The sequence below is a fragment of the Ranitomeya variabilis genome, chromosome 5, assembly GCF_051348905.1.
Source record: "Ranitomeya variabilis isolate aRanVar5 chromosome 5, aRanVar5.hap1, whole genome shotgun sequence".
Taxonomy (NCBI): Eukaryota; Metazoa; Chordata; class Amphibia; order Anura; family Dendrobatidae; genus Ranitomeya; species Ranitomeya variabilis.
In genome coordinates this window covers 54,071,872-54,094,481 of record NC_135236.1, presented here as the reverse complement: position 1 = coordinate 54,094,481, position 22,610 = coordinate 54,071,872, and the positions used below count along the sequence as shown (strand labels likewise).

The 22,610-nt window shown below is 45.3% G+C and overlaps 1 protein-coding gene across 2 annotated transcripts in view; it reads right to left on the bottom strand.

Moving 5' to 3' along the window:
* LOC143774427 (beta-1,3-galactosyltransferase 2-like) overlaps positions 1 to 22,610 on the bottom strand; it is a 153,769-nt gene that overhangs the window by 3,452 nt on the left and 127,707 nt on the right. Inside the window, exon 1 of one of the 2 annotated variants that reach the window (XM_077262013.1) lies at positions 14,123 to 16,218. The exons of the other annotated variant lie outside the window; for it this stretch is intronic. The gene's annotated coding sequence lies outside the window, so the exon portion shown is untranslated. Of the gene's footprint in view, positions 1 to 14,122; positions 16,219 to 22,610 lie in introns of those variants that run through there. 2 annotated transcript variants of the gene reach the window in all.

Genomic DNA, 22,610 nt, shown 5'->3' with positions numbered 1-22,610 from the left:
CTTCTCCTCTCACAGTCATTAATTGTGGGGGGCTGTCCTATCCTTTGGGGATTTTCTCTGAGGCAAGATAGCTTTCCTGCTTCTACCTTTAGGGGTAGCTAGATCTCCGGCTGTGACGAGGTGTCCAGGGAGTGACAGGAACATCCCACGGCTACTGCTAGTGTCTGTGTTAAGATCAGGAACTGCGGTCGGTATAGTTACCACCTGCTCAGAGCTAGTCGCATGTCGCTCCTTAATCACCAGACCATAACAGTACAACTGGCCAAAAATGAGCTGAACGCATCTCAAAAGAAGGAAAAGAAAAAGAGTTCTGAGCCATTTTTTTTTCTTTAGTCTGTTTTGTATTTTTCCTTCCTCTTAATCTCTGGGTGATTCAGGATTGGGATGCGGGCATGGATGTTCAGGGGTTGTTTTCTCGTGTGGATCAGCTTGCTGCAAGAGTACAGAGTATTCAAGATTATGTTGTTCAGACTCCGGCCTTAGAGCCTAGAATTCCTACTCCAGATTTGTTTTACGGGGATAGATCTAAGTTTTTGAACTTTAAAAATAACTGCAAATTGTTTTTTGCTCTGAAACCCCGTTCCTCTGGTGACCCCATTCACCAAGTAAAAATAGTATTTCTCTGCTGCGTGGTGACCCTCAGGACTGGGCATTCTCCCTTGAGTCAGGGGATCCGGCATTGCTTAATGTAGATGCATTTTTTCAATCGCTTGGATTATTGTATGACGAACCTAACTCTGTAGAGCATGCTGAGAAAACACTGTTGGCCCTGTGTCAGGGTCAGGAAGCGGCAGAATTATACTGCCAGAAATTTAGAAAATGGTCTGTGCTCACTAAATGGAATGAGGACGCTCTGGCAGCAATTTTCAGACAGGGTCTTTCTGAAGCCCTTCAAGATGTTATGGTGGGGTTCCCCACGCCGGTTGGTTTGAGCGAATCTATGTCTCTGGCCATTCAGATTGATCGGCGCCTGCGCGAACGCAAAGTGGTGCACCATATGGCAGCGTCCTCGGAGCAGAGTCCTGAGCCCATGCAATGTGATAGGATTTTGACTAGAGCGGAACAGAGGGGATACAGATGTCAGAATGGGCTGTGTTTTTACTGTGGGGATTCTGCTCATGCTATTTCTGATTGCCCTAAGCGTATTAAGAGGGTCGCTAGATCTGTTACCATTAGTACTGTGCAGCCTATGTTTCTCCTGTCTGTGACCCTGGTTTGCTCATTGTCGTCTTTTTCTGTCATGGCATTTGTGGATTCGGGCGCTGCTCTGAACTTAATGGACTTAGAATTCGCTAGGCGCTGTGGTTTTTCTTTGCAGCCTTTGCAGAGTCCCATACCCTTAAGGGGTATTGATGTTACACCGTTGGCCAAGAATAAACCTCAGTATTGGACTCAGCTGACTATGTGCATGGCTCCAGCACATCAGGAAGATTGCCGTTTTCTGGTGTTGCATAATTTACATGATGTTGTTGTACTGGGTTTTCCATGGTTACAAGTACACAATCCAGTGCTGGATTGGAAATCAATGTCTGTGACTGGTTGGGGTTGTCAAGGGGTACATAGTGACGTTCCTTTAATGTCAATTTCCTCTTCCCCCTCTTCTGATGTTCCTGAATTTTTGTCAGATTTCCAGGATGTATTTCATGAGCCCAAGTCCAGTTCCCTTCCTCCACATAGGGACTGTGATTGTGCTATTGACTTGATTCCTGGCTGTAAGTTCCCTAAGGGCCGACTTTTGAACCTGTCTGTGCCTTAACATACCGCCATGCGGAGCTATGTAAAAGAGTCTTTAGAGAAGGGGCATATTCGGCCGTCTTCGTCACCATTGGGAGCGGGATTCTTTTTTGTTGCCAAGAAGGATGGCTCCTTGAGACCCTGTATTGATTATCGCCTTCTTAATAAGATCACGGTCAAATTCCAATACCCTTTACCTTTGCTCTCTGATTTGTTTGCTCGGATTAAGGGGGCTAGTTGGTTTACCAAGATTGACCTTCGAGGGGCATATAATCTTAATAATCAAAGAATAAGATATCGCGCTATAGCACTACGTGTGTGGACCAACCTGTTAAATTCAATAGAGACCTACACTAATATGCCATAAACTAATAATAGAATAATATAATGATAATATAACTATTACTAGATGAAATATAAAATATAAAATATATAATATATAATGATGAACTGCCACCACTTTAAGTACCAGAAACAGTGTAACTGAATGATTAATATATATACAGAGAATGAGCTAAGCTCCTTACCTAAATGGTAGCTTAGGGCAGATTGCAGCTGGTACAGCGATGTGGATAATAGATGTCAATAGCTCCTGGTGCTAGATGGCAGAAGTAAATATCACAACAGCCTGTGCTGTGCTGGTATAGCGATACTGGCGATAGGTGTCACTAGCTAGGAATGCTAGACACTTGGCGGCAGGAGTGAGTATCCAAAACAGGGGCTGTGCTCTACGAACGCGCAGAGCCAGGAGCGCTCCGGCCGGTAGCGATCCTGGGTGCGCGTGTGGAAGAATGGCCGCCGCTGCTAACCAGCAGCGTGTGACGTCACAAGGGCCTACGGCGTGTAGCACAGGACAAACAGGGGCTAACCAACGCGTTTCGAGGGACTCCGTCCCTCTTCATCAGGGTATATAATCTTGTTCGTATTAAACAGGGTGACAAATGGAAAACTGCATTTAATATGCCCGAAGGCCATTTTGAATACCTGGTGATGCCTTTCGGGCTTTTTAATGCTCCTTCTGTATTTCAGTCCTTTATGCATGATATTTTCCGCAATTATCTTGACAAATTCTTGATTGTGTATTTGGATGATATTTTGATTTTTTCCAATGATTGGGAGTCTCACGTGAAGCAGGTCAGGATGGTATTCCAGATCCTTCGTGATAATGCTCTATTTGTGAAGGGGTCTAAGTGCCTATTTGGAGTTCAGAAGGTCTCTTTTTTGGGGTTTATTTTTTCTCCTTCGTCTATAGAAATGGATCCTGTTAAGGTCCAAGCCATTCATGACTGGATTCAACCCACATCTGTGAAGAGCCTTCAGAAATTTTTGGGCTTTGCTAATTTTTATCGCCGTTTCATTGTCAACTTCTCTAGTGTGGTTAAACCCCTGACCGATTTGACGAAGAAAGGCGCTGATGTGACTAATTGGTCCTCTGAGGCTGTTGAGGCCTTTCAGGAGCTTAAACGCCGATTTACTTCTGCCCCTGTCTTGCGTCAGCTGGATGTTTCTCTTCCTTTTCAGGTTGAGGTTGACGCTTCTGAGATTGGGGCAGGGGCCGTTTTGTCACAGAGGAATTCTGATGGTTCCTTGATGAAGCCATGTGCCTTCTTTTCCCGAAAGTTTTCACCTGCGGAACGCAATTATGATGTCGGCAATCGGGAGTTGTTGGCTATGAAGTGGGCATTTGAGGAGTGGCGACATTGGCTTGAGGGAGCCAAGCACCGCATTGTGGTCTTGACCAATCATAAGAATCTGATTTACCTCGAGTGGGCCAAGCGGCTGAACCCTAGACAGGCTTGGTGGTCCCTGTTTTTCTCCCGTTTTGATTTTGTGGTCTCATATCTTCCAGGATCTAAGAATGTTAAAGCGGATGCCCTCTCTAGGAGTTTTTTGCCTGATTCTCCTGGAGTCCTTGAGCCGGTTGGCATTCTTAGGGAAGGGGTGATTCTGTCTGCCATCTCCCCTGATTTGCGGCGGGCGCTTCAGGAATTTCAGGCTGATAAACCTGACCGCTGTCCTGTGGGGAAGCTGTTTGTTCCTGATAGATGGACAAGTAAGGTAATTTCTGAGGTCCATTGTTCTGTGTTGGCCAGTCATCCTGGGATTTTTGGTACCAGAGATTTGGTTGGTAGGTCCTTTTGGTGGCCTTCTTTGTCACGGGATGTGCGTTCTTTTGTGCAGTCCTGTGGGACTTGTGCCCGGGCTAAGCCTTGCTGTTCCCGCGCTAGTGGGTTGCTTTTGCCTTTGCCTGTCCCGGAGAGGCCTTGGACGCATATTTCCATGGATTTTATTTCGGATCTACCTGTGTCCCAGAGGATGTCTGTTATCTGGGTGGTTTGTGACCGGTTCTCTAAAATGGTCCATTTGGTACCTTTGCCTAAATTGCCTTCCTCCTCCGATTTGGTTCCATTATTTTTTCAGCATGTGGTTCGTTTGCATGGCATTCCAGAGAATATTGTGTCTGACAGAGGTTCCCAGTTTGTTTCCAGGTTTTGGCGGGCCTTTTGTGCTAAGATGGGCATTAATTTGTCTTTTTCTTCTGCGTTCCATCCTCAGACAAATGGCCAAACTGAGCGAAGTAACCAAACCTTGGAAACCTATTTGAGATGCTTTGTGTCTGCTGATCAGGATGATTGGGTGGCTTTCTTGCCGTTGGCCGAGTTTGCCCTTAATAATCGGGCCAGTTCGGCTACTTTGGTTTCGCCTTTCTTTTGTAATTTTGGTTTCCATCCTCGTTTTTCTTCAGGGCAGGTTGAGCCTTCTGATTGTCCTGGTGTGGATTCTGTGATGGACAGGTTGCAGCAGATTTGGACTCATGTGGTAGACAATTTGACGTTGTCTCAGGAAAAGGCTCAGCGTTTTGCTAACCGCCGTCGGTGTGTTGGTCCTCGGCTTCGTGTGGGGGATTTGGTCTGGTTATCCTCTCGTCATGGTCCTATGAAGGTTTCTTCCCCTAAGTTCAAGCCTCGGTTTATTGGTTCTTATAAGATTTCTGAGATTATCAATCCAGTGTCTGTTCGTTTGGCCCTTTCAGCCTCTTTTGCCATCCACAATGTTTTCCATAGATCTTTGTTGCGGAGATATGTAGTACCCATTGTTCCATCTGTTGATCCTCCTGCCCCGGTGTTGGTTGAGGGGGAGTTGGAATATGTGGTTGAGAAAATTTTGGATTCTCGTTTTTTGAGGCGGAGGCTTCAGTATCTCGTCAAGTGGAAGGGTTATGGCCAGGAGGATAATTCTTGGGTGGTTGCCTCCAATGTCCATGCCGCCGATTTGGTTTGTGCTTTTGATTTGGCTCGTCCTGATCGGCCTGGGGGCTCTGGTGAGGGTTCGGTGACCCCTCCTCAAGGGGGGGGGGACTGTTGTGAATTCCGCTCTTGGGCTCCCTCCGGTGGTTATAAGTAGCATTTTTGTGAGTTCTGCTCTTGGGCTCCCTCCTGTGGTTTTGAGTGGTATGGCTGCTTCTTGGATTTAGCATCAGCAGCTGTTTTCACTGATCGTCTTTCTGGCTCTGCTATATTAGTCTGGCCTTTTCCCTAATTCAATGCCAGTTGTCAATTGTTGAGCTTGGAGTCATGGCTCTCTGTGGATTTCCCTGTCACTCTGACCATTTCAGCAAAGCTAAGTCCTTGCTTGTCTTTTTGCAGTTCACTTGTTGTGGACTTTGTTGTTTAGCACTTTCTATGTTTTGCTCATTTGTCCAGCTTATCAGTATGTATCTAGTCAGCTAAGCTGGAAGCTCTGGGCAGCAGAGTTTGCCCTCCACACCTTTAGTCAGGTGTGGAGATTTTTGCATTTCTCTGCGGTGGACTTTTTCTAGTTTTTATTACTGACCGCACAGTGTTCTGTCCTGTACTCATTCTTTCTAGCTAGTAGAGGCCTCCTTTGCTAAATCTTGTTTCATACTATTTATGTCATTTCCTTCTCCTCTCACAGTCATTATTTGTGGGGGGCTGTCCTATCCTTTGGGGATTTTCTCTGAGGCAAGATAGCTTTCCTGCTTCTACCTTTAGGGGTAGCTAGATCTCCGGCTGTGACGAGGTGTCCAGGGAGTGACTGGAAAATCCCACGGCTACTGCTAGTGTCTGTGTTAAGATCAGGAACTGCGGTCGGTATAGTTACCACCTGCTCAGAGCTAGTCGCATGTCGCTCCTTAATCACCAGACCATAACAGTCTTGGTAGATTTGCTGTGGTATGATACTGCTTCCATTTCAATATGATCGCTTGCACAGTGCTACTTGGGATGTTTAAAGTTTTGGAAATCATTTTGTATCCAAATTCGGCTTTAAACTTCTCCACAACAGTATCACGGACCTGCCTGCTGTGTTCCTTGGTCTTCATGATGCTCTCTGTGCTTCTAACAGAACCCTGAGACTATCACAGAGCAGGTGCATGTATATGGAGACTTGATTACACACAGGTGGATTATATTTATCATCATTAGTAGTGTTGAGCATTCCGATACCGCAAGTATCGGGCATCGGCCGATACTTGCGGTATCGGAATTCCGATACCGAGTTCCGATACTTTTGTGGTATCGGGAATCGGTATCGGATCCATATTACTGTGTAAAATAAAGAATTAAAATAAAAAATATTGATATACTCACCTCTCCGGAGGCCCCTGGACATCACCGCTGGTAACCGGCAGCCTTCTTTGCTTAAAATGAGCGCGTTTAGGGCCTTCCATGACGTCACGGCTTCTGATTGGTCGCGTGCCGCTCATGTGACCGCCACGCGACCAATCACAAGCCGTGACGTCATTCTCAGGCCCTAAACTCCTCATTCTAGGAATTTAGGACCTGAGAATGATGTCGCGGCTTGTGATTGGTCGCGTGGCAGTCACATGAGCGGCACGCGACCAATCAGAAGCCGTGATGTCATGGAAGGTCCTAAAAGCGCTCATTTTAAGCAAAGAAGGCTGCCGGTTACCAGCGGTGATGTCCAGGGGCCTCCGGAGAGGTGAGTATATCAATATTTTTTATTTTAATTCTTTATTTTACACATTAATATGGATCCCAGGGCCTGAAGGAGAGTTTCCTCTCCTTCAGACCCTGGGAACCATCAGGATACCTTCCGATACTTGGTGTCCCATTGACTTTGTATTGGTATCGGGTATCGGTATCGGCGATATCCGATACTTTTCGGGTATCGGCCGATACTATCCGATACCGATACTTTCAAGTATCGGACGGTATCGCTCAACACTAATCATTAGGCATTTAGGACAACATTGGATAATTCAGAGATCCACAATGAACTTCTGGAGTGAGTTTGCTGCACTGAAAGTAAAGGGGCCGAATAATATTGCACGCCCCACTTTTCAGTTTTTGAATTTCCACAAAAATTTAAAATAACCAATAAATTTCGTTCAACTTCACAATTGTGTTCCACTTGTTGATTCTTCACCAAAAATTAACATTTGGCATCTTTATGTTTGAAGCATGATGTGTGGGAAAAGGTTGAAAAGTTTCAGGGGGCCAAATACTTTCGCAAGGCACTGTACGTAGCTGCAGGTATCCGTGGCTATTTTTTTTTTTTTTGCACCTTATACCTGCTTATCTGCTTATTTTATTACAAAGCAATCCATAGCCCCCTTTTTTCTACATTTATTTATTTGGTCACACTGTAGACTACAGCCAGGTAATTTCAATACAAGAGCGTGAAAATCTATACATTCCACTTTTTTGTCTGTCTGCCACCCTTGGTCTATACAGTATTTTGTGCTTAAAAATTAAGTGTATTTGCGGTGTCCAAATCTTCGCTTTGCATGCATACATTGCATTTTTTGTCTGCTAGCCTTGTCTATACCTACAGTATTTTGTGATTTTTTTTCTTTTTTTAAAGGCCACATATTGAAACAGTCTGTTAACTCTGTCAGATGCACAGTGTATCTGTGGTGTGCAAATCCTCGTTTTGCAGGCATACATTGCATTTGTTTATCTGCTAGCCTTGGTCTATACAGTACTTTGTGGTTTAAACTTTTTTTTTTTTTTTTTAAAAAGGCAACTGTCACGGTTCACACCGTGCTGCCAACAATATGTCACGGAATCCCACCATTATGTCAGGGATCCCGAAGAGGATAACTTTATCGTCCCCACTACTCACATTAATTTGTCACAAACTGGGGTTGTTTGGTTGCCCCTTGTGCCTTCTGAAGGGGATTTATCTATATCCCACTTCTGAGTTCCGTTTGGATCTTGCAGCTCTCTGGCGTCCCCCTTACCCTCAGGTCAGATTAAGTACTGCACCTAGGGTAATTAGTCGCCAGAAAGGCTACCTGCTATGTACTGGTGTTAGGGCTAGCGTAACGCACCAAATAACCCCTTACTGACATCGGACGGGATAGTACGTGCGATGTCAGCTCCCCTGCTTTGATGCAGGGCTCCGCGGTGAGCCCGCATCAAAGCTGGGACATGTCAGCTGTTTTGAACAGCTGACATGTGCCCGCAATAGCGGCAGGTGAAATCGCGATTCACCCGCCGCTATTAACTAGTTAAATGCCGCTGTCAAACGCAGACAGCGGCATTTAACTACCGCATCCGGCCGGGCGGCCGGAAATGATGTCATCGCCGACCCCCGTCACATGATCAGAGGTCGGCGATGCGTCAGTATTGTAACCATAGAGGTCCTTGAGACCACTATGGTTACTGATTGCCGGTAGCTGTGAGCACCACCCTGTGGTCGGCGCTCACAGCACACCTGCATTTCTGCTACATAGCAGCGAACAGCAGATCGCTGCTATGTAGCAGAGGCGATCGGGTTGTGCCTGCTTCTAGCCTCCCATGAAGGCTATTGAAGCATGGCAAAAGTTAAAAAAAAGTAAAAAAAAATGTGAAAATGTAAAAAAATATAAAAGTTTAAATCACCCCCCTTTCGCCCCAATCAAAATAAATCAATAAAAAAAAAATCAAATCTACACATATTTGGTATTGCCGCGTTCAGAATCGCCCAATCTATCAATAAAAAAAGCATTAACCTGATCGCTAAACGGCGTATTGAGAAAAAAATTTGAAACGCCAGAATTACATTTTTTTGGTCACTGCGACATTGCATTAAAATGCAATAACGGGCGATCAAAAGAACGTATCTGCACCAAATTGGAATCAATAAAAACGCCAGCTCGGCACGCAAAAAATAAGCCCTCAAACGACCCCAGATCATGAAAAATGGAGACGCTACGAGTATCGGAAAATAGCACAATTTTTTATTTTTTTATTTTTTTTTTAGCAAAGTTTGGAATTTTTTTCACCACTTAGGTAAAAAATAACCTAGTCATGTTAGGTGTCTATGAACTCATAATGACCTGGAGAATCATAATGGCAGGTCAGTTTTAGCATTTAGTGAACCTAGCAAAAAAGCCAAGCAAAAAACCAGTGTGGGATTGCACTTTTTTTGCAATTTCACCGCACTTGGAATTTTTTTCCCGTTTTCTAGTACACAACATGGTAAAACCAATGATGTCATTCAAAAGTACAACTCGTCCCGCAAAAAATAAGCCCTCACATGGCCAAATTGACGGAAAAATAAAAAAGTTATGGCTCTGGGAAGGAGGGGAGTGAAAAACGAACACGGAAAAACGAAAATCCTACGGTCATGAAGGGGATACTTATAAGAATAGTATAAGGTGCATTCGCAGCCCAGGGTCCACCGTGCAGAGATGGAACCTGCTTCTGAGTAATAGTAAATAGGGTACAATGGTGAGCACTCAGTCAATTTAGAACGAGGTGCTGGTGCCACGGACTATGAAAGTCCAATCAATAAATTAAATTAGAAGACACCGCACACTCTAATGGTTAATGGTATGCAAAAATCAGGGTAAATTTTATTAAACATAGGAGTAAAAAACAAGTATACAAGCGATCAAGGTAGTGACATGACGTTTCGACTCTCCTGAATCTTATTCACATATCGCTAAAAAGACAGAACAGAACACGGGTAAATATACATAAATTATATACCGTACCTATATACAAAATGCTGGTATAAAGCAACATAAATCCATTAGGGAGATTGCAAACCATGCAGGATCAACAAAGTACCATAAGGCACCAAGAAAACACCAAAGTGTAAAAATCGGTAATACAGGTCCTTCTCAAAAAATTAGCATATAGTGTTAAATTTCATTATTTACCATAATGTAATGATTACAATTAAACTTTCATATATTATAGATTCATTATCCACCAACTGAAATTTGTCAGGTCTTTTATTGTTTTAATACTGATGATTTTGGCATACAACTCCTGATAACCCAAAAAACCTGTCTCAATAAATTAGTATATTTCACCCGACCAATGAAATAAAAGTGTTTTTTAATACCAAACAAAAAAACCATCAAATAATAATGTTCAGTTATGCACTCAATACTTGGTCGGGAATCCTTTGGCAGAAATGACTGCTTCAATGCGGCGTGGCATGGAGGCAATCAGCCTGTGACACTGCTGAGATGTTATGGAGGCCCAGGATGCTTCAATAGCGGCCTTAAGCTCATCCAGAGTGTTGGGTCTTGCGTCTCTCAACTTTCTCTTCACAATATCCCACAGATTCTCTATGGGGTTCAGGTCAGGAGAGTTGGCAGGCCAATTGAGCACAGTAAAACCATGGTCAGTAAACCATTTACCAGTGGTTTTGGCACTGTGAGCAGGTGCCAGGTCGTGCTGAAAAATGAAATCTTCATCTCCATAAAGCATTTCAGCCGATGGAAGCATGAAGTGCTCCAAAATCTCCTGATAGCTAGCTGCATTGACCCTGCCCTTGATGAAACACAGTGGACCAACACCAGCAGCTGACATGGCACCCCACACCATCACTGACTGTGGGTACTTGACACTGGACTTCAGGCATTTTGGCATTTCCTTCTCCCCAGTCTTCCTCCAGACTCTGGCACCTTGATTTCCGAATGACATGCAAAATTTGCTTTCATCAGAAAAAAGTACTTGGGACCACTTAGCAACAGTCCAGTGCTGCTTCTCTGTAGCCCAGGTCAGGCGCTTCTGCCGCTGTTTATGGTTCAAAAGTGGCTTTACCTGGGGAATGCGGCACCTGTAGCCCATTTCCTGCACACGCCTCTGCACGGTGGCTCTGGATGTTTCCACACCAGACTCAGTCCACTGCTTCCTCAGGTTCCCCAAGGTCTGGAATCGGTCCTTCTCCACAATCTTCCTCAGGGTCCGGTCACCTCTTCTCGTTGTACAGCGTTTTCTGCCACATTGTTTCCTTCCAACAGACTTACCATTGAGGTGCCTTGATACAGCACTCTGGGAACAGCCTATTTGTTGAGAAATTTCTTTCTGGGTCTTACCCTCTTGCTTGAGGGTGTCAATGATGGCCTTCTTGACATCTGTCAGGTCGCTAGTCTTACCCATGATGGGGGTTTTGAGTAATGAACCAGGCAGGGAGTTTTTAAAAGCCTCAGGTATCTTTTGCATGTGTTTAGAGTTAATTAGTTGATTCAGAAGATTAGGGTAATAGGTCATTTAGAGAACCTTTTCTTGATATGCTAATTTATTGAGACAGGTTTTTCGGGTTATCAGGAGTTGTATGCCAAAATCATCAGTATTAAAACAATAAAAGACCTGACAAATTTCAGTTGGTGGATAATGAATCTATAATATATGAAAGTTTAATTGTAATCATTACATTATGGTAAATAATGAAATTTAACACTATATGCTAATTTTTTGAGAAGGACCTGTATAAGAGTCGTGAATAAAGAACAGAGACCCAGAGATTGAGATGAAGGCGGGAAATCTGCAGAGGAAAAAAGAAAAAAGGGGGGAGAAACAAAAAAGGGGGAGAGGTAAAGGTAGCAGACACTAGTTACCTTGGTATGTAAGCAATGGGAATATATAGCAACTCCTTTATCAAAGGTATGAATAATGCTGTAAAGGGTTATAGAATGGGAGAAAAAGGTCAAAATCCCATAAGTAGTAGAATACAGATCATCTAAATGGTTTCAGTAGAAATACCTATATAGCGTCGTACTGGTGTGTAGACAATAGAGAACTGCTGCCCTGTGTGAGGGACCTATAATGGGTAGTGATGAGCGAATATACTCGTTACTCGAGCGAGCATGCTCGGGGGTCCTTTGAGTATTTTTTAGTGCTCGGAGTTTTAGTTTTTCTTGCCAGCATAAGTACATGTGGGGATTCCCTAGCAACCAGGCAATCCCCACATGTACTTATGCTGGCTAACAGATGTAAATCATTTAGCTTTAGAAAAACTAAATCTCCGAGCACTAAAAAATACTCGGCGGTCACCCGAGCGTGCTTGAGAAATCTCGAGTAATGAGTATATTCGCTCATCATTAATAATGGGTTAAATCAAGGATTATATACAAACTGCAACAAGAAGCGCAATGGGCAATAAAAAAGGGGCGGTAGGAGGGAGGGGGTGTTTGGTTTGTGCTCTTAATGACAAGTAACAGGAGGGTTATCATTGGTCTCAAGTGGTGAGAGACTCCGCTGTATGAAACTAATAACTTTGGTGTCAAGTGGTGAGTGAGTCCCCTGATTTCATATCTTTCAGGTAAATCAGGGGACTCATTCACCACTTGCCTTGCACCACCTCCCTTTTTTATTGCCCTTTAAGCTCTGCAGATTTACCACCTTCAGATCTCTGGGTCTCTGTTCTTTATTCATGACTCTTATATTACCGATTTTTACACTCCAGTGTTTTCTTGGTGCCTTATGGTACTTTGTTTCTCTGGCATGGTTTGCAATCTCCCTAATGGATTTATGTTGCTTTGTACCAGCATTTTGTATATATGTACATGTATATAATTTATGTATATTTACCTGTGTTCTGTTCTGTCTTTTTAGCTATATATGAATAAGACTCGGGAGAGTCGAAACGTCATGTCACTACCTTGATCGCTTGTATACTTGTTTTTTGCTCCCATGTTTAATAAAATTTACCCTGATTTTGCAAAGATTCCCAGTCTCACAGAACAAAATATGCTACACCAGCTCCGATTTCCTAAGGATTAATGGGTCCGGAGCCAACCCTAATCAGTAGCGTAATTCACTTCAGAGGAAGCGACAGTTCGTTTATAGAGCATAAAGAGACAAGCTAGTAAATTATATATTTTACTCCATAAAAAGGTAGGCAGTGTTTACAAGGTATAAAAAGATATTATAAAGAAGACAAAATCATATGTACATTACAGATTACAAATAAAAAAGGATTAAAATTGAAAAAACACATAGTGTTCATATCACCTCATCTTGTGATTGGCCATGTGCTATGGAGGAGAAAGGACTTCCATATATCCAGATGCATCATACATCTGCACAGCCACAAGACTCCGGACAAAAGATGCTGCCAGAATGCTGGCCTTCCTAAGTTATTCAAGCCCAAAACCCAGGCACTCCCCTTGTGGTGACATCACTTAGAAGCTGAAACCTTGTCTTTACTTAAAGCTATGGTAACTAATTTTATGCATAACTTGCTGTGTGAACCTCGTATAAGTACGACACCATGCTCATGATATTCCCCAGGTCAGAGGTGTTCTTTTAAGTGTAAATTCGGAGCAATTACCTGAACTGCTGACTGAGAAATCCACTCTGCACTCGTTGCGTTTAGCTGCTAGCGCTTTCAGTGGGTGATAGATCTACCGATGCACATCCGGAATATATAATTCTTATCTTTCTAGCTCAAATCGGTGCCGCTATATATAACTTTAATCGAACAAAGAAACTCAGGGCTTTACACCAGTTCCAACTAGTATTAGATGGGAGAGGGAATGAGTAGTTTTCACAGGGCGTGATAATACACAATCAAATACCTCATGTTCCTGACAGCCACATATTGAAACAGTCTGTTATCTCAGTCAGATGCCTGGTCTATCTGTGGTCTCCAAATCCTTGCTTTTCAGGCTTACATTACAGTTTTTGTCTGCTACCCTTGGTCTATACAGTATTTGGTGGTTACAAAAATACAGGCCACTTATTTAAACAGTCTGTTATCTCAGTCAGATGCCTGGTCTATCTGTGGTTCCCAAATACTTGCTTTTCAGGCATACTGATCACATATAAGTTTTCTCAAAATTAATCCATTTGTATTGAACTTTTAAAATATTTCAGTAGTCCATTTAAAATTGGCAAGGCAAGGGCAAGGGATGGGGAAGTGGATGTAATACTGATGGTGAATGCATTTGAGGGGCCGTGGCCAAGCTGAAAGTGGGCCACAACAAAGACCCACATCTTTTCACTTGAACTTCCTGTCACAGTATCTAGGAGACCACAGCACACCACTATTGAAGCCAGAGCAGTGTGAAACGGTTGTTTGTTGGATAGCGGATAATGCTTCCAGTCACTTAGCCACCACCACGTCTTCCACACGGTCAAGTCTGAGTAGCCATGAGTGTGGACCGCATATTACTCACCCTGATCCTCCTTCCTCCCACCATGCCAAGTGCTCTGAGACAACTGATCCCACACTTAGACAATCCGAAGAGCTGTTCAGTTTTCCCTTTAAAGTTTTTGGACTCTTGGCTGGTCAACTTGAAGTGGGGCAAGATGAGATCGCATGTAGCGATGCCCAAAGATTTGAGCAGCCACAGTGAAACGGTTAGACTTCAAGTCCTAGGATTGTCCAAGCACCATTATAACAAGGAAAGACTTCCGGTTCGTGCACTTGTCTGGCTGGTTAGTAAGGATCTTGTATGGAAATGGACAAGGAAGAATCAATGGGTGCTGGAACATCAGGAAAGTTAAATTATTCACAAATTTGTTTCTCCTGAAATTTTACAGAATCTTGATTCCAATCATTGATTAGATTTATTTGACTTTCAGAGTAAAATAAGTACCCAGACATAAACATAAGGATCGGAAAATAAAAGGTAAGAAATTTCTGGAAGCAGATTCGGCCATTCATTTTGTCATGCGAAGACCAGGGCCCCACCAAGAGTTCTGCAGAAATTAGACAAAATGTAAAGAAAAAAACTGTGGAAAAAGTTTGACAATGAAAATCATCAGTCTACATTATTTACAGTCCTAATGCAAGAGCGTATGTATAGAAGATGCAGTTGCACCCAATCCCTGGAGCTTGAGAATGGCAAAAATCCCTTTGTCCTATATAATCAATTCTATTAACTTCTTCCCATGGCAGCTAATTTTCATTTTTTTATTTTTTTTTCTTCCTCTTCTTCCTCCTCCAATCACAACTTTTTTTTTTCATTTTCAGTTGACAAAGTTGTATAAGGGCTTGTTTTTCCAAGACAAGTTGTAGTTTTAAATGACACCATTCATTTTGCCATATAATGTGCTGAAAGATAAAAAAAATCCAAATTCTATGAAATAGAAAAAAAATGCAAATTTGCTATTTTGGGAGGCTGGATTTGATTTTAATGGCGTTCAATGTGTGGTAAAAATGATGTCAATATGATTCTCTGGGTCGGTTTAATTCCAGAGATACCAAAGTTATATAGTTTTTTTTATATTAGTGGTGAAAATTAATTCTGAAAAAAAATTCTAAATTTGGTTTCTACCACCATTGTGTTAGACCCGTAACTTTCTTTTTGCTTTGAATTTGCAGTATGAGAGCTTGATTTTTACATAGTGAACTCATCTTTTTATTAACACTATTTTGGACCATAAACAATTTTTATTGCATTTTTTTCATTGATATTTTTTATTGCATTTTCAGGAGGAATGGCAATTGCAAATCGGCAATTGTGGACTTTTTTTTTGTTTTAATGCCGTTCATTGTACTGTATGGCTGCATGGGTTATAGTATTTTATATTTTTAAAGATTAGTCTTTTACAGATGTAGCAGTATTGTTTATGGTAATATATAAGTCTTTATTTTTAAGTTGTTTTTTAATTATTTTTTTTATAAGTCCTCTTAGGGGATTTAATTCTGCCACCATCTATTGCGCTATATACTCAAATATAACTGTATAACAATATATTTCGAAAATGATTCCTATGAATCCCATAAAATAAGGACAAAGTACAAATGTTCACCAGCTCCTGTAGATTGGATGTGAAGATACTCAACCTAGAAAGTAAAAGCTCTTGCTTGGTTTGAGATGACAAGAAAGCAAACGAAGGTGTCCAGCCATATGGATATAAAGCTTAATCAATTTATTAGTACAGCTTAAAAATTTAGCTCCGATGGCTGCTGTTACAGGCAGATGCCGCTATGTAATGCAGCCAGCATCTGCCAAGAACGGTGCAGGCTCAGCTCCTGAACTCGCTCCATAAACCCTTATCCATCATGTGCTATATATAGGGAACGAGTTAAAAATCTGTTAGTTTGGTGGTACTGTTTTGCATAAAGTTACACAATCTTCAAGTTAACAAACACATAATGATGAGCAGTAAGCAGAGGCATATCTTGAAGTTTATGGGTGTGAATGCAAAGTCTGTAATAGTCCCCCCCACCAACTAATGCCACGTCAATACTGGGTCCAAATGTAAGATATGAAAATTCTGAAAACTTCTCTTTATCTTGAGAAGTTCTTGATATTTTTTATGTGAATTTTAGTGTTGAGCATTCCGATACCGCAAGTATCGGGTATCGGCCGATACTTGCGGTATCGGAATTCCGATACCGGGATTCCGATACTTGCCGCGTATCGGATACCGGAATCGGAAGTTCCCAGATTCAAAATTCCGAAATTCAGCCAATGAGAATGATTCCAAGTGTGGGCACATCCTGTTTAGCATGGAGGGCATGAAACTACTGGCAAGGCTGTGATTGGCTGCTGAAATGATGTCATGATGCAGTTTAAAAGTCGCTGGCGCCATTTTCCGATCACTCTGCTGTGAATTCAGTTAGTGACAGGACGCTGTTTGCTGACTGAGGGACAGTTTAGAGATAGCGATTTGCTTCTTTGTGCTTTCCAAAGGCTAATTTAGCAACCGCTGTGTTCACCTACTATTCACCTTGCTTTTGCCTTGTAGCGCTGTTTTCACAGCGATCTGCAAGGTCTGTGTGTGTGTGTGTGTGTGTGTGAGTGCAGCCCACTCTCTAGTCTGAGTGCAGCCACATAGGCCATCCATAGCTGGTTGTATTCAGTTCAGGGAGGGTGGTTCATTGCCTCATACTGTTCTTTTTTTTTTTTTTTTTTCAAGTAGTGTAGTCTGCTGCTAATTTATTCAAAAAAATCCTATTAGTGTCTTTCCACCCGTCTCCAGCTAATTTGTGGAAAAACACTACATAGGATAAAGTAGAGGAGGGTTTTTGGGCCTTGCAGCGCCGTTTACGGCTGTCTGCACGGTCTCCGTGTGACTGCAGCTCGCCCTGTAGTCTGTGAGCAGCCGTAGCTTGGTTGTCTCCAGCTCAGGGTTGTTCACTGCGTCATACCGCCAAATCAATTTTAATTTTTTTTCAAGTAGTGTAGTCTGCTGCTAATTAATTTAAAAAAATCCTATTAGTGTCTTTCCACCCGTCTCCAGCTAATTTGTGGAAAAACACTACATAGGATAAAGTAGAGGAGGGTTTTTGGGCCTTGCAGCGCCGTTTACGGCTGTCTGCACGGTCTCCGTGTGACTGCAGCTCGCCCTGTAGTCTGTGAGCAGCCGTAGCCTGGTTGTCTCCAGCTCAGGGTTGTTCACTGCGTCATACCGCCAAATCAATTTTAATTTTTTTTCAAGTAGTGTAGTCTGCTGCTAATTAATTTAAAAAAATCCTATTAGTGTCTTTCCACCCGTCTCCAGCTAATTTGTGGAAAAACACTACATAGGATAAAGTAGAGGAGGGTTTTTGGGCCTTGCAGCGCCGTTTACGGCTGTCTGCACGGTCTCTGTGTGACTGCAGCTCTATCTGTTGTCAGTTCAGCCCCCAAAAAAGAAATAAATAATAAAGTTCACCAAACACACCAGTGACACCACTTTACATTTCTGTAGGCCACATTAGCTCATATTAAAGTCTAGTCCACACTTTAGAAAATTAGTGTTTCTTATACCTGTTAGGAGGAGTTGCTCAGGAATAAGCACACAAATCCGTTAGTACTTTTCTGCTTATCTTTATCAGTCAACCAAGATGAAGAAGGCAGTGAGTAAGGCACGTGGGCGTGGGCGTGGGCGCGGAGCAGGGAGGGGACGTGGGGATTCTGTGCCTGCTGCGGGCACCGGTGACTCATCAGCACCCACTTTCACCAGGCAACAGTCGTTCATGCGCAGCTTTGTGTCAGAGCGTCGTACACCGCTGCTGCGTCAAGACCAAATTGAAGCTGTTGTCGGATGGATGGCAGCTAATGCATCAACTTCCATTAGTGCCACATCCTCTCAGACACAGAGCACTGGAGAGCAGCCATCTGTCTCTTCACCACCTGCCAAATTGCCCAGGCAGACAGAGAGCCCAGGACAGGAGCCGTCTCTACTTCTGTTCTCTGAATCTCTTGGCTTGGAAACAGGGGGCCAGCCAAGCAGCATTGGAGAAATGGAAGAAGAGGCAGGGTGCAGTGATGCCCAACAGCTTTTTCTGTCTTCCTCTGAAGAGGCGGGTGGGCCAGTGGCTCCGGTCACCACATCGCAGGCCGCATCAGCTGATGATGACACTCAGGTGCCACTTACTGGTGCGTGCTCTGCTGCTGAGACTACCCAGGAGGAGCAGTTGGGGGCAGAGGGTAGTGTAGATGATGAGGTCCTCGACCCATCTTGGCGTGAGGGACAGGAAGGTGGTGGGAGCAGCTCTGAGGAAGAGATTCCCCGTACGGCCCAAAGAGGGAGAGGGAGGGGGAAGACCGCGGATCCTGCAGCCTCCGCTTTGGCACCCGTTAGGAGCATGTCTCTTCCAAAAGCCAAAAAGGGCGCTCCCAAGACTTGCAGTGCCTGGTCCTTTTTTGACACAGTTGCAGATGACATTTGCTATGTCAGATGCAACGTGTGTCATCAAAAAGTCAAAAGAGGTCGAAATGTCAGCAACCTCAATACCTCCAACATGTGGAAACATGTGCACAACAGGCACCCGGCGGAGTTAGAAAAACACACTGAAGAGGTAGGCCAACCAACAGCGGCAGCTACCACCTCTTCAGCTCGTGTTGCCTCTTCCTCTAGCTCACACGCAGCTGGTTCGGCTTCCTCCCAGGATCGCCGTGGAAGAACCTCTGGCCCTGTTGTCCAGAGACCCGCTGTAATTCCACCCGCAGCACCACTTTCCCAGTCATCCACACACTCCCAGCCCAGTCTACAGCCATCGGTAGTACAGGCATGGGAGAAAAGGCGGCCTTTCTCGTCAAACCACCCACGAGCACAGGCTCTGACTGCAGGCATTGCCAAACTGCTGTCACTGGAAATGCTGTCATTCAGGCTGGTGGAGACTGACAGCTTCCGTGACTTGATGTCATTGGCAGTCCCACAGTACAATGTGCCCAGCCGCTTTTACTTCAGCAGGCAAGCCGTCCCTGCCCTGCACAAGCATGTGGAGGGACACATAAAACACGCGTTTCTGAACGCCGTCAGTAGCAAGGTCCACCTCACCACCGATGCGTGGACCAGTCAACATGGACAGGGGCGATACCTTTCCCTCACTGCCCATTGGGTTAATGTCGTTGAGCCAGGTACAGACCGTGCGAGTGGCGCAGGACGTGTCCTGCCCACTCCAAGGATTGCAGGAATCCATTCTGTACGCATTGACTCCCCCTCTTACACCAGTTCCTCAGAATCATCGCTGCAGGAGCCGTCACAGTCCACCTCCACATGGACCCGTGATGAACGTGTACCTGTTACGACCGACATGAGCACAGCCGTGGCCAAACGTCAACAGGCCGTGTTGAAATTAATTTTTTTGGGGAATCGTAGCCACACAGCGCAGGAGCTCTGGAATGCCATCAAGCAGGAGAGCGATGTGTGGTTTGTGCCAGCGAATCTCCAGCCAGGCATGGTAGTGTGTGATAATGGCCGAAATCTGGTGGCAGCTCTGGGCCTCGGCAACCTCACTCACATCCCATGTCTGGCACATGTGCTCAATTTGGTCGTGCAGAGCTTTTTGAGGGACTATCCGGATCTTGATGCACTGCTGCACAAGGTCCGCCTAGAGTGTGCTCACTTGCGGCGTTCCAGCACGGCAAAAGCGCGCATTGCGGCTCTGCAGCGCCGACACCGCCTGCCGGAACATCGCATCATATGTGACCTACCTACCAGGTGGAATTCCACGTTACATATGTTGGAGCGGTTGTGTGAGCAGCAGCAAGCTGTAATGGAGTACCAGCTGCTTCAGGCGCAAAAAAGTCGCAGTCAGCGCCGTACAGACTTCACAACCACAGAGTGGGCCACTATGAATGACGTCTGCCAGGTTTTGCGTCCCTTTGATTATTCCACGCGGATGGCGAGTGCAGATGATGCACTAGTCAGCATGACTGTCCCCCTTATCTGCCTGCTTGAAAAATCACTGCAAGCGCTAAGGGATGATGTTGTGGAAGAGGTGGAGGATGAGGATTCACCATTTCCATCATCTTCTGGACAGTCAGCGCCACGTGGTTCCTCACAAACGCGTAGGCAGGGGACAGTTTGTGAGGAGGATGAGGAGGAGTCAATGGAGGAGGAAGACGTCCGTCCAGAGGAGGGAGTTACCGAATTGTCCAGTACTCAGTGTGTACAGCGAGGGTGGGGTGATGACGAGCAGGCAGAGATCACGCCTCCAGCAGGGGACAGCGTTTCTTGGGCAGTTGGCAGTCTGCAGCACATGGTGGATTACATGCTGCAGTGCCTGAGAAACGACCGCCGCATCGCCCACATTCTCAACATGTCTGATTATTGGGTGTTCACCCTCCTCGATCCTCGCTACCGGGACAACGTAGAAAGCCTCATCACACCGTTGAACCGGGAGCGAAAAATGCGGGAGTACCAAGACACACTGGTCAATTCCATCATCTTCTCCATTCCAACTGAGAGAAGTGCTGCTAGTGCATTACAAAGCAGCTCAGTGCGTCCAGGCAGTGGAGGAGGCTCTGCACAAAGAGGGAGCAGAAGCAGTGCCTCTGCCCAAGGCAAGACCAGTATGGCCCAACTGTGGCACAGTTTTCTGTGCCCCCCACAAAAGTCTACACCATCACAGACGGCTCCAGTCAGCAGGAGGCAACGGTTCCGTCAGATGGTGACAGACTACATGTCTTGCCCTCTTGCTGTACTCCCAGACGGCTCTTCCCCTTTCAAGTTTTGGGTCTCAAAGCTGGATACATGGCCAGAGCTAAGCCAGTATGCATTGGAGGTGCTGTCTTGCCCTGCGGCCAGTGTATTATCGGAATGTGTCTTTAGTGCTGCAGGTGGTGTACTAACTGACCGTCGCATGCGACTATCCTCCGATAACGTTGACCGGCTTACTTTCCTGAAAATGAACAAGGCCTGGATCTCGCAGGAATTTGCCACTCCTCCTCCTGATTAAATAATTAGGTCACTGTATACGTTATCCAGGTCTCCTGTTGTGTTCATCTTTCTACCACCTGAACTTAAATTCCTGTGCTCCAACACCGCCAGTTGAGGCTCAGAAGTGCCGTCTGCACAGTCAAAACATACGACCCAGTGTTATTGGGTTTCAGTAACGTCAGCTGATCCCCAGCTGTGTAGCCGGCAATGTGTCATGCGACCGCCACGCTGACACAACAACTGAAATGTAAGGGAATCTGTCCCCCCCCCCCCAAGGCATTTGTTACTGAAAGAGCCACCTTGTGCAGCAGTAATGCTGCACAAGGAAAAGGTAGCTATTTTTGTTTAGCTCCTTGCACACGCAGAACTTAACACTTATAAAATGTGTCCACTGATACCGTAAAACCGTCCCGGAGGTGGGACTTTCCTTCGTAATGTGACGCAGCACAGCCGTCATTCCTACCCCCACGGCGCCGCGCACCGGCTCCTCAGCGTTGTTTTATTCCGTCCCGGAGCCTGCGCTGTTATGTTATCCCGTGGCCAGGCACACTTAGCGCTGCCCGTCTTCTGGCATCATTTGGTGTCAGGATGGCTGCGCCTGTGCGGCCGCGCTGGCAGAGAGCCCGCCTCGCAGTGTCTTCTGATTTAATCCCACTGGGGGCCTGGGATCCATGGACATGCGCAGTGCATATCTGAACCTCCACCTCTCACTCATTTCCCTATGGCTTCTTCAGACTGTTCAGTGTCAGCTGGTCCCTAATAGCATGCCACGGCCGTGACACCGCACAGTCTTAAGAAGCCGTAGGGAGGGGAGTGAGAGGCGAGGATATGCACTGCGCATGTCCATGGATCCCAGGCCCCCAGTGGGATTAAATCAGAAGACACTGCGAGGCGGGCTCTCTGCCAGCGCGGCCGCACAGGCGCAGCCATCCTGACACCAAATGATGCCAGAAGACGGGCAGCGCTAAGTGTGCCTGGCCACGGGATAACATAACAGCGCAGGCTCCGGGACGGAATAAACCAACGCTGAGGAGCCGGTGCGCGGCGCCGGGGGGGTAGGAATGACGGCTGTGCTGCGTCACATTACGAAGGAAAGTCCCACCTCCGGGACGGTTTTACGGTTGCAGGGGACACATTTTATAAGTGTTTAGTTCTGTGTTTGCAAGGAGCATGATGAAAAGAGCCACCTTTTCCTTTTGCATCTTTTGTGCTGCACAAGCTGGCTCTTTCAGCTACAAACGCCTTGGGGGGGGTTAAAGGTTCCCTTTCGACTTTCTCAGGCTTCGGCCTACATTGTGTTCCTCTGCTTTTCCACCTGTCCCTGGGCTCCAACACCGCCAGTTGCCGTCCAGAAGTGCTGTACGCACAGTCAACAGTCCCTCCTCTGTTATTGGGGTTCAGTAACGTCAGCTGTTCCCCTGCTGTGTGTGTGGCAATCCCTCCTACCTCCTCCAACCTCCTCCAACCTCCTCCTCCTCCACCTGTCCCTGGGCTCCAACACCGCCAGTTGCCGTCCAGAAGTGCTGTACGCACAGTCAACAGTCCCTCCTCTGTTATTGG